This window comes from Meleagris gallopavo, chromosome 5 (genome assembly GCF_000146605.3).
Source record: "Meleagris gallopavo isolate NT-WF06-2002-E0010 breed Aviagen turkey brand Nicholas breeding stock chromosome 5, Turkey_5.1, whole genome shotgun sequence".
NCBI lineage: Eukaryota > Metazoa > Chordata > Aves > Galliformes > Phasianidae > Meleagris > Meleagris gallopavo.
In genome coordinates this window covers 46,518,743-46,528,278 of record NC_015015.2, presented here as the reverse complement: position 1 = coordinate 46,528,278, position 9,536 = coordinate 46,518,743, and the positions used below count along the sequence as shown (strand labels likewise).

Sequence of the window (9,536 nt, the reverse complement as noted above, 5' to 3'; positions counted from 1 at the left end):
TCTATTTCTGTTTATTTCTCTATTTTTTACAGACTAAATTTGAAGTTTTTGAAAAATGGGTGGTTGTTTTTATATGTAGGTAGCAGTAGGCATTACAGTATCGTAGAATGTCTGAGTATTCTATAATACCATTTGTTGGAATAGTAAATACCTGAATGATGAATTGATGTGAAGAATTTGGAGCTAATGTTAAACCTCAAATGAATCCAAACAGTTTAGATGGCAGTAGTCCAGGCATTAAGAGTCATATCTGAATTTCTTTCAAGTATGAAATGTTTGGGTAGTTCAAGCCCAAAGGACTTAATTATCTTCATGACTAAACTTGTAGTATCTCTGCGGAACTGGAAATTCCTCCCTATTTATGTAGGCAAAATAGGGTTACATATAAGAACAATGTGAATCAGGAGAGTGGCACTAGGCTGTCATGTGTTTGCTGTTATACAGTGTGACTTGGGAGCATCTGAACTGCAGAAGAAGCACCATTCAGAGAAATGCAAGATCTGCCCAACGTTCCTTTCTGGTCATTTCTGCCACAGCAAGCAAAATCAGATCCATTTAGTTTTGTTATTCCCAAGTGATACTAACATTATTGTGATTTGAATTTGGCAAGAAAGTTCCTTCTCCGCAGTTCTTCCTGATTTTTCTTTTCTTATGCAACAATGAATTTTGGCCACATACAGTGTCAGCTGAGCCAATATCAGCATACATTATCATTCATTCAATAGTGTATCTGGAAGCATTGTTACTATGTGCACATTATAAGCTACTCAAACGTGTCCATCTGATGCTCGTAATTCACTGTGACAAGAAGAGAGAATTTAATAAAATTTGATCTGTATATCTAAGAGAAAGTGGAAGAATCAGGATAGTGGAGGAAGCATGTCTTGATCCATAGTTACTATGAACTGAATCAACACTGATGGCTACCTCCCATCATTTAACATTGAAATGACTGAAATACTGATGAGGAATGTCTCTGAGACCTTGCACCTGTGTGTTGCAGTGATTGGTCACCTAAGAAATCACGAAATCATTTCAAGCTTAAAGAGGGTAGATAGGTTGGATATAAGAAAAAAGTCTTTTACAGTGAGAGTGGTGAACTGCTAAAACAAGTTGCCCAGAGATGTGGTGGATGCCCTGTCCCTTAAGACTTTCAGTGTGAGGCTGGATCAGGCTTCGGGCAACCTGATCTAACTGTGGATGTCTCTGTTTATTGCAGGGAAGGTGGACTAGATTACGTTCAACTCTAAGGATTTAATGATTCTATAATTGTGGATCTAAAGAGAGTTTTCATTTCCAGAGTTTGCCCTCCAGACCAAATCTGGAATGTTTTTGTAGATAAAGGGTTTCGGTTTGAGAGCAGGAGAAAAGTTTTGTATAATAAATACTGTCTTTGATCAGTACTAGGGTTATTTTGTATCCTGATATTGGAGACTCGTCCCTTTATTCTGGAAAGTTATCTCCTTATTGTGTCCAGGTCTGTGACCCTCAGGACAAGAAAAAACATGGAACTTTGGAGTGGACCCAGAATCACAGAATCACATAATTGTAGGAGTTGGAAGGAACTTCTAGAGATCACTCCCTAGATCAGGTTGCACAGGTAGGCATTCAGTTGGGTCTTGAATGTCTCCAGAGAAGGAGACTCCACAATCTCTCTGGGCAATACCTGTTCCAGTGTTCTATCAGTGTTCTTACTGTGAAGAAGTTCTTATGCACTTATGAACAAAGAGGGACACAAGGATGAGGTCTGGGGCACCTCACCTCTGAAGACAAGCTGAGGAAGCTGAGCTTTTTCAACATGGAAAGGAGAAGGTTCCAAGGACACCTCACTGCAGTCTTTCAGTAAAGCGGGGAGGTTGATTTTTTATATCAACCAACAATGATAGGACAAGGGGAAATAGTTTTAAGCTACAAGAGGGGCAATACTGATTAGATGTTAGGAGGAAATTCTTTATTCAGAGGGTAATGAGGCACTGGCATTGCTGCCCAGAGATCTGTGGGTGCCCCGTCCCTGAAAGTGCTCAGAGCCAGGTTGGACTGTGGCCCTGAGTAGCCTAATTTGAAGGGTGGCAGCCAGCACATGGCAGGGGTTTGGAACTGGATGGACTTTAAGATCTCTTCCAGCCCAAATCATTCTATAATTCTATGATTAACAGTTTTTCATTTTCATTTTCCTTCATTTAGCCATGGGTTCCCATGTAGCATTTACAACATATTCACATTTTTACTGGATACCTCTTGTTACCCTTGCAGACTTCATTTAGAAGGAGAAGGACCTGAAAATAAGATTGGTCTTTGCTTGATTAAGGTGTCTGGAATTTGAACTGTTAGCTTGTCCACTCAGATCAGATCAGACTCAGATCAGAACAGACTCAGATACAAAAGAGCAATTTTGAATATAGTAATACCTTCCCTAATTCCCTGTTCATTCTGTGGGAAGGACCCATTGTGTTAATCTAGCTTTTTCATCAGCAGTGTCTGTCATTACAAATACCTTTCATGCATTTATGGTAAAAACAATAAAAATAACATTTTCTTCTACATAAGGTTGATCAAAAACTGTTTTCAGAAAGGTTGTATTTTATATATTGTACAAGAACATGCTGATTTTAACAATATATTCAACAGAAACTATTTCAATGTCTCAAAATCAAAGTAGATTAATTCATTTCTGCTTTTTTCTTCTGAATTTATCCTATCAAAATTTGCATTTTATTCTGTATTAGTATTTATATCATATATACTTTCAATATTTTAAGCTCTTCGGTGAGAAAACTTGTGGACTTCAGTGACACAATTCAACAATATCAAAATAAATGCATTGTTTCACTTGAAAATAAACATTTTTAGAGATTCTTTCCCATTGCTGTGTGAATGTGGAGTTCTATATTTTGTCCTAGATTCACACTAAAGAAAAGTTAGAATTAATTCTACCACTCAGGATGAAAACTTGCTCTGTATTGGCTCTATGGGGAAAGTGGAGGAGGTATGTGGGGAAATGTTCCCAGGAAAAAATAAGGGAACCCAAATTCTATTCTCTTGTCGTCACACATATCTTACCTCCTTTGGAGATTCACTGCAATTTCAAGCTCTGATCCTCCAGTTCTAGGGCTATTCCTTTTTTTTTTTTTTTACTCTCTTTCTACCTGTCTGTCTATATATATAGTTTAGTCATAACAAAGCTATAAATATTAAGAATTTTTTAAAGACATTTTTTCTACTAACTATTTTTTTCCAAAACAAAAACAGTCTTAAGAAGTAGAACCTTCTATATGATATGTGACACATCTGAGAGATAATGAAGTAAAAATTTATCTACCCACTGAGTAATAAAGTCATTGGTCAACTGTATTATACTGAAATATTTCTGAATAGTTCCAGTAAGAGTGTTTCAATTTTAGGGAAAGAAATTTTGGCCTGTCATTAGTGAAGCTATAGCAGTGTCAGCAGGGGAGAAGGTAAAGAAGCCTAAAATAAAAGACAGAGAAAAGGAGAAAACCTAATTAATGGAGTTTGTAGATTGGAAAGCTTATATGTGGTTCATTTAAACATGAATATCTAATGTAAGGCTAGGCAATCCCTTATAGCACTGACTTCTATAAACTGTAAAAAAAGATCATGCTTTAGTCCTGCTATTACTTTACCTTGATGATAGGAGGTTAGAATATGAATGCAGTTTGAAAGATAGTACCATTTCTTTGATACATCAAAAAGCACTCTGCAGTAGACTGCTACTTTAGTAGGACACTTATAGTCAAAGCTAGTATTTGACTATGCTCCTAATGTCATATTACAATGACAGAAGCTCTAGATATATCAATTTAATCTTAGTTCAAAAAAAAAAAAATCTTTTAGTTCTGCTATAGTGAAGTCAAAATGGACTTTTATAGTTTTTCAGCTTGAAATTGGACAACGAACAACTTTTATAGTAAAAATGAAATGCAGAATATGGTTGAAAGGGTAATCATATTCAGAGTTAAAAAATATAGCACCTTCTACTTATTTGGCACTAAAGTTTCTAAATAGGAAGCTATGTTAAGAAGATCAAGATTACACAATTAAAAATTGACTCCTCTGACTAGTAAAAGATAGTGGCTCTGTATTTCTTGTTCACTTATTTTACACTGTTTAAGGATAATGGTGTCTTTGAAATTACTCCTCATTTATCCTGATGAAAAGGAGAACTAAGTTCACTTCATTGATATTAGTTATACTGCTCAAAATAATGTTGAGTGAATGGATTTTTGAGTCATCTTTTGTGCTTTTAAACTTCATCAGTCTAATCTTTTATTTATTTATTTTTGTAAACGTTCATTTGTCAAATTAAAACACATTAAAAGTTCTTACAAAGGATAGGTGTCATCAGTTACCGGTTTTACCAGATTGTAAAATGAATCCACAGACTGAGTCATGCAGTGGAGATACCTGACAGCTACTTTGTTACTCACAAAGAGATACGGAAGTGGTGTGTACACAAACTCATCACCAATATAATGTTTAAGAGGTTTACTTGACTTTAAAAATTTCCAAGTCTAGATACAATCTAACTCAGACTTCAATTATGTAATTTAAATGAGTGGACGTAAGGATAAAAAAATACCGGCTGCGGCTTATATAGGTAATTCTTTCTCTGCCTTTTTCTAGGAAGCACTGTAACTACATGGAAAGACACAATGTATGAACACTCCTAATTGCAGATAACAGCATACTTTTCCTGCCCACCATTGCACTTGGAAGCTTACTGTTGCTCAATTCTTACTATATTTGCTATATTTGATTGGGAAGCCTCATCCTTGGAAGAAAATTGCCTTCCAGCTCTGTGTCAAACCCATTGGGATTCCTTAACAGTTGCAACAATGATGTTCCCTTCCCCACCAAGACCCAGCTATTCATGAATCTATGTAACTTCTCATTTGTACTTTGCTGTCATGGCTGCAATAATGAGATTCTGTAAAGTATTGTGGAAGTAAACTTTCCAAATCTTTGGCTTGCTTAAGAGATATTTTTTGGTTGGGTACCAAACAGACGTATCAAATTATCTAACTTTAATTTTGAGTAATTGATGAACAGAATTATCCTTGGGGTTGAGGAAATTATAAACAATGCAGCTCCTGGTACTTTCTCTCCTCTGGATAGAGACAAGTGGAAATTGCTGCTGGTGGGTATGTTACAGCTGCTTGTGACAGACTGGGAAGGTGGATATTTGCAAATAGTACAGTTCATTTGACCTTCGCTGCTTTGCAATGAAAGAAAAATTGTCTGAAGTATTTTCTTGGGGTTTTGGTAAGCAGTACCATTCCTGTGATTTCTGTGATAATCATTTATATCCTGATAACCATTTAGACAATTTCTTCTGAATAAGTTTTGATATGCATGGAATTAGCCTAATGAAAAAGGACAGTCCAGACTTAACCGCAAATGCTGTTCTTTAGTTAATGCTAAGTCTGCAAAAGAAACATAAGGCTTACATTGATTAGCAGGAAAAAAGTTATATAATTAATAATATATTAATTATTAATATTATTAATAATGTTAATAATATATCTGATTTTTCCTCCATGCATTTTGCTTATCCTTTTTGTATGAAAGAGGTGATGCATTGGAATTCACGGATTTTTTACTTCCCAGAATTTCTGAGAACTTACAGCCCTGACCCTTACTTTTGTTGTCAAACTCAAAGGGCCTGATTCTCATGGCACATTGTTTATTTCCTTAACTTGAATTGGTTTAATTTTGTTTTATGTAGGATATGTCAACATATGCTTCTTGGGGTATTTTGTTCTGGACTCTCCAAATCAAGATGTGAGAATAATTCAAATCAGTTTGAGATAAATACTTGAGTTGAAGTTGTCCCTTTCAGGCTTGATTGGCATTAAGTAGGAGCACAGCAGATCTGTCAAATCCTTTCTTAACATAAACTAGTCAGATTACTTTGGATATATCCATCTCTATTTTTCATGCATTGCTGTTTCCTCTGTTGCACTGATAACTGATGAGGCTGATGGAATTTTGTTGCACTTTAACCATAGTAAGAATCTGCTGGGCCACCTAGCTTCTGAAATATCTTTAGGGACTTCATGAAGCAGTCTCTAGACCACAGAGTTAACCACTAGTTGCAAAGAGCCTCAGTTAGACACTTCTGCAGAATCACTGACAAAGGACGTGAGGAATGATGACCACGCAACTTTAAAAGACACACTGTGTAGAAAGTTAGTCCACCTATTTGGGTAATGGTTTTTACACTTAACCATAGGCACACACTATTGTCAAACACTCAGACTGAAAGCCTTGTAAAACATGGAGACATATAAATCTGAGTAAATTATTAAGAACATGATCAGCATCAGTTAGAGTCTTGTAAACATCAGGCCATGCATCCCAGTGTAAAACACTGTAGGTCTAAGTGTTCCCAGAGTATTGCAGTCCTATGGGTGACAGAAGAAAAAGTGCAGTAGTCTGCCGTACTGGAGGTAAGAAAGGCCCTCAGCATCCTAGTATATTATTGGCAAAGGCATCTGTTGGCAAACTTTGTAGACCACTGGTTTTACAAAACAGCTAACTATGCCAGTGGTCCAAAAATAAATAAATAAATACATAAATACATAAGTAAATACATAAATGAGGAAGAATACAGTGTTTAATAGACTCTACTTACTATTACTGTGTGTTTGAGATGATGAATTGCTATTGTTTGTAAGATGAAACAAATTACTAGGGGGAAAAATAGGGTTTTATTTTTATGTTTTATATCTCTTTTCAAAACCATTGTTAACGGATGGAGACAACCAAGAACCATACTGTGAGGTATTATGTGGCTGTGCTGTAAAATAAAAATTGAATTTGAATTCTTATAATACAAGAGATGAAAGGCATTACTGTGTTGATTTCTACATCGACTCCCATAGTAATGAACAGTGGCAGTCCAGGCCCACTCATGAAACAAAGAATTGGGTTTGCATGATGAAGTGCTTCTTTCAAGAGAAAGAAAAATCAGATATCAGATTTTTTGCTTTCCGATGCCACAGGACATTTGATGTCTTGTTCAACAGGTTTTACTTGCAGCTGCTTGTCAGGACCTGAAGATTGCCTCCATTTAGTTTGGTAGCTGTAACTTAACCTGGGACCAGTCTTCTTTACTTGCAAATGGTATCTCTCCTCTTCTGTTTAGAGCACTATCCATAATTACATGTCTGTGAGTGAGTGTGCTAATGCATTATTTACCTATAACACAGAACTGTTTGTACATGAGAACAGCAATGTCTATGGGGTGGTCTCTAGTGAAAGCCAGAAATACTCAACTTCTATGGGTTTCAGAATACGCATGAAGACTAAGAGTCAAATCTTCGGCTTGCAAATATCATTTTATTCCATTTGAGATCAACGGAAGATAGAAGTTTGTCCTCAGGTGTTTAAAGCCTTTCCTTCCTTTTCAACTACACTTGCCTTATCGGCCCCAAACCGTTTCAAGTTTGTCAGCTTTTAACTGTGGGAAAATGAGTGAGCAACCGTCCGAAGCCTTGCCCGCTTCTGCTGCTTCTGCAGCTTTCAGTGTCTGTCCATGACACTTGCACCCCAGCCCTGCTTCCTGCCTGCAGTACCCATCAGCAGCACACATCCTCCTGCAAAGTTACCCCCTCTGTGCACCAAAACCAACTGATAAATGCACGACAACATTTGTGCTGAAGCCTCTCTGATTTGGTGCTTTTTTTTCCTCCAGTCCTAACACCTCTCTCTGGAGTCTTTAATTTTTAGATTTCTTCTGTTATTTATTTATTACCAAGCTGTCTATGCACAACTGGAGATGAATCTCATTCTCTGAGTTTTTCAAGCTTTTAGAAAAGTTATGAAGCAGGAGGTTCTGTGAGCTTAAGTCTTTCCTTTTTGGTTTGATTTATTTCTCATTTAATATGTAATGTTAAAAATTTGCCCCTATAAAATCATAGTTCCAATGACACGTTTGCTACAAGAACTAATTCATTTGGGTTTGCAGTGCAGCTTCAAAGTAAGTGGAGGACAGTTGAATTTTTTTTCTGTTATTTCTTCCACTTTCTTAATAATACTGCTGTAATGTCATTAGTATGCTTTCTCCTTCTTTTTGTGCACTGTTAAAATCAAGGAGCCTAAAAATACATCAGGCTCTGGAAACATGGAAATGGCTTAAAAAGTAAGATATGTTTCTGTGTGTTTTTTTGTTTTATTTTGTTGTGGTTTTTTTTGTTTTGTTTGTTTGTTTGTTTGTTTGGAGATTTTAGGGTTTATTTTGAGCAAATTTTCAAGTTTTGTTTTTACTAGTAATGTTTTATTTTATAACAAGAGCTGAAATTCTTGTGGAATAATTTGATTCCAGAAGTTATGAGTTTAAAATAGCTAAAAATTCAGAACAAGGCCCTGACAAAAGGTCTCTTAAGTAAATAAATATTTAAAAAGCAACAAAAACAGCAACAACAACAAACACAAAACAATCAATTTTCTTATACACATTTAACATTTCTATTTGTTTATAAAAAATTAAGTTGCGTCTCTTAGTACTCCTAATTTTTTATGAACTTCAGAAAGTCAGTTTTAACTTAATTTAATCACCTAGTTGGTCTGCACATTTTGATTTTTTTTTTTGAGAAGTTTTAGCAGTGATTATGTATTTAAATTTCCACAGACCTGGTCATTCTGATTTGATATTTAATTTCTATAATTTTGCATAAGTCATTTCTCCTGAGGAATACAGCGTTACTCTTTCAGCAAGAAAATGTCTTTTCTCTCCCTCTACTGTGTCCATTTGTCTAGCAAGAAGGCATCTTATTCATGATGTCACCATGAACTGGGAGGGTGTTCAGGGATATTATAACCTAGTAAGAAGATTGCATTATTATTTCTAGTTTACTACCACAGGTAGAGGTGCTCATGTAGTATGAACACAAACAAGCTCTCTGTTTGAACCCCATCATGCAGGATATGAGGAGAAATGAAGAGCATACAGTTTGATACTAGCTGAGAATGAAACCATAGTATTATTTCTTTAAACATTCATCACACAATGTCTTTTTCTGCTCCTTCAGTGTAGAAGACAGTATTAGTGACCTTACTGAGTCACGTTTAGTCAATCACAATTAGAATAGAGGTGTTTTTGTTTGTTTGTTTGTTTTCCTTTTTTAAAGGACCTTTCATAACTACCAGAGAACACAAATTCTTCTACATCCTAGGAATATTTAATGTTTCAACTTAGAAAGCAAATAAAAGTAGAACTCCAAACACGTAAAAATCATGTCAAACTAAAAAAGAAAATAAAAAATCACACAACGCATAATAAAGCCAGGGCATGAAGAAAAATAACAGCAATACAGAAATACTGAGACTCACGTGATGCCAAATTACCAGCCACTCTTCTCTACCTGTTTAACCAGAAACTCAGTGTCCTGGTTCTCCATGCATGGGACCAGAAATAACTAAGGTACAACTCAACCACCTGAAATACAATGGTTGAAACAAATATGACTAGGCAGGTAGAGGGTGAGGAGTCAGAAAAAAGTTAAGCTAAAAAA

The 9,536-nt window shown here is 35.8% G+C and overlaps 1 long non-coding RNA gene across 1 annotated transcript in view; it reads right to left on the bottom strand.

Moving 5' to 3' along the window:
* The window catches only part of LOC109367871, an 18,626-nt gene extending 9,110 nt beyond the window's left edge, over positions 1-9,516 (bottom strand). Inside the window, exon 1 of the long non-coding RNA XR_002115409.1 lies at positions 9,355-9,516. This is a non-coding gene — a long non-coding RNA (uncharacterized LOC109367871). The remainder of the gene's footprint in view (positions 1-9,354) is intronic.
* Between the last annotated feature and the right edge of the window lie 20 nt (positions 9,517-9,536).